Raw genomic sequence first — 3,167 nt, forward strand, 5'->3', positions numbered from 1 at the left:
ATGGTGGCCATTGGAGGGTGAACCAACGGCAAAGGAAGACCTTTCTCTCTGTCTCTCTCTCTCTCACTGTCCACTCTGCCTGTCAAAAAAATGGGAAAAAAGAAGTTTGGGAGAATTCTCTCTCTTTAAATCATTATTAATAGCTTGAGAAGACTGGAAATAGTTCTTTATTGAATGTCTGGTAGATTTCAGCAGGGAAGCCATCTGGTACTGGGCGTTTCATTGTTGGGAGGGTCTTTTTTACTGATTCAATTTCCATCTTGGTAATTGGTCTGTTTAGGTTTTCTATGTTTCATGGCTCAATTTATGTAGGTTGTATGTGTCCAGTAATCCATTTCTTCTAAGTTTCCTAGTTTCTTGGCATATAGCTCTTTGTAGTAATTCCTAATGATTCTTTTTATTTCTTTTTTTAAACTTTTATTTAATGAATATGGATTTCCAAAGTACAGCTTATGGATTACATTGTCCCCCATGACTTCCCTCCCACCCGCAACCCTCCCCTTTCCTGCTCCCTCTCCCCTTCCATTCTTATCAAGATTCATTTTCAATTCTCTTAATATACAGAAGATCAGTTTAGCATACATTAAGTAAAGATTTCAACAGTTTGCACCCACATAGAAACACAAAGTGAAAAATACTGTTTGAGTACTCGTTATAGCATTAAATCTCAATACACAGCACATTAAGGACAGAGATCCTACATGAGGAGTAAGTACACAGTGACTCCTGCTGTTGACTTAACAAATTCACACTCTTGTTTACGGCATCAGTAATCTCCCTATGCTCCAGTCATGAGTTTCCAAGGCTATGGAAGCCTTTTGAGTTCTCCGATTCTTATCTTGTTTAGACAAGGTCATAGTCAAAGTGGAGGTTCTTTCCTCCCTTCAGAGAAAGGTACCTCCTTCTTTGAAGACTTGTTCTTTCCACTGGGATCTCACTCGCAGAGATCTTTCATTTAGGTTTTTCTTTTTATCTTTTTTTTTTTTTTTTTTTTTTTTTGCCAGAGTGTCTTGGCTTTCCATGCCTGAAATACTCTCATGGGCTTTTCAGCTGGATCCGAATGCCTTTAGGGCTGATTCTGAGGCCAGAGTGCTGTTTAGGACATCCGCCATTCTATGAGTCTGCTGTGTATCTCGCTTCCCACGTTGGATCGCTCTCCCCTTTATTTATTCTATCGGTTAGTATTAGCAGACACTACTCTTGTTTATGTGATCCATTTGACTCTTAGTCCTTTCATTATGATCAGTTGTGAACAGAAATTGATCACTGGGACTAGTGAGATGGCATTGGTACATGCCACCTTGATGGGATTGAATTGGAATCCCCTGGTATGTTTTTAACTCTACCATTTGGGGCAAGTCAGCCTGAGCATGTCCCAAATTGTACATCTCCTCCCTCTCTTATTCCCACTTTTAAATTTAACAGGGATCACATTTCAGTTAAATTTCAACACTTAAGAATAACTGTGTATTAATTACAGAATTAAACCAGTAGTATTAAGTAGAACAGACAAAAAAATACTAAGAGGGATAACGTATTAAGTTGTTCGTTAACAGTCAGGGCTATGCTGATCAAGTCACTGTTTCTCATAGTGTCCATTTCACTTCAACAGGTTTTCTTTTGGTGCTCAGTTAGTTGTCACTGATCAGTGAGAACATATGATATTTGTCCCTTTGGGACTGGCTTAATTCCCTCAGCATGATGTTTTCCAGATTCCTCCATTTTGTTGCAAATGACTGGATTTCATTGTTTCTTACTGCAGTATAGTATTCTAAAGAGTACATATCCCATAATTTCTTTATCCAGTCTACTGTTGATGGGCGTTTAGGTTGGTTCCAGGTCTTAGCTATTGTAAATTGAGCTGCAATAAACATTAGGCTGCAGACCGCTTTTTTGTTTGCTAATTTAATTTCCTTTGGGTAAATTCCAAGGAGTGGGATGGCTGGGTTGTATGGTAGGGTTATCTTCAGGTTTCTGAGGAATCTCCAGACTGACTTCCATAGTGGCTTGACCAGTTTGCATTCCCACCAACAGTGGGTTAGTGTCCCTTTTTCCCCACATCCTCGCCAGCATCTGTTGTTGGTAGATTTCTGAATGTGAGCCATTCTAACGGGGGTGAGGTGAAACCTCACTGTGGTTTTGATTTGCATTTCCCTGATTGCTAGTGATCCTGAACATTTTTTCATGTGCCTGTTGGCCATTTGGATTTCCTCTTTTGAAAAATGTCTACTGAGGTCCTTGGCCCATCTCTTTTTTTTCTTTTTTTTTACTTTTATTTAATGAATATAAATTTCCAAAGTACGATTTATGGATTACAATGGCTTCCCCCACATACCGTCCCTCCCACCCACTACCCTCCCCTTTCCCACTCCCTCTCCCCTTCCATTCACATCAAGATTCATTTTTGATTATCTTAATATACAGAAGATCAGCTTAGTATACATTAAGTAAGGATTTCAACAGTTTGCTCCCACACAGAAACATAAAGTGAAAAACAATAGATGATTTTTTTAAATGATGATGAAATCAGATCAGACCTATTGTCATGTTTAATCCCAATGAGAGTCAAGTTGGGAGTTGATAATTTCTTTTTTTTTTTTACAGAGGATCAGTTTAGTATACATTAAGTAAAGATTTCAACAGTTTGCACCCCCATATTTGCAAACTATGCAACAGATAAAAGGGTTAATAACCAGAATCTACAAAGAGATCAAGAAACTCCACAAAAACAAAACCAACAACCCAATTAAGAGATGGGCCAAGGACCTCAATAGACATTTTTCAAAAGAGGAAATCCAAATGGCCAACAGGCACATGAAAAAATGTTCAAGGTCATTAGCAATCAGGGAAATGCAAATCAAAACCACAATGAGGTTTCACCTCACCCCCGTTAGAATGGCTCACATTCAGAAATCTACCAACAACAGATGCTGGCGAGGATGTGGGGGAAAAGGGACACTAACCCACTGTTGGTGGGAATGCAAACTGGTCAAGCCACTATGGAAGTCAGTCTGGAGATTCCTCAGAAACCTGAAGATAACCCTACCATACGACCCAGCCATCCCACTCCTTGGAATTTACCCAAAGGAATTTAAATTGGCAAACAAAAAAGCGGTCTGCAGCCTAATGTTTATTGCAGCTCAATTCACAATAGCTAAGACCTGGAA

Source organism: Oryctolagus cuniculus, chromosome 6 (assembly GCF_964237555.1).
Source record: "Oryctolagus cuniculus chromosome 6, mOryCun1.1, whole genome shotgun sequence".
In the NCBI taxonomy this organism is placed as follows: Eukaryota; Metazoa; Chordata; class Mammalia; order Lagomorpha; family Leporidae; genus Oryctolagus; species Oryctolagus cuniculus.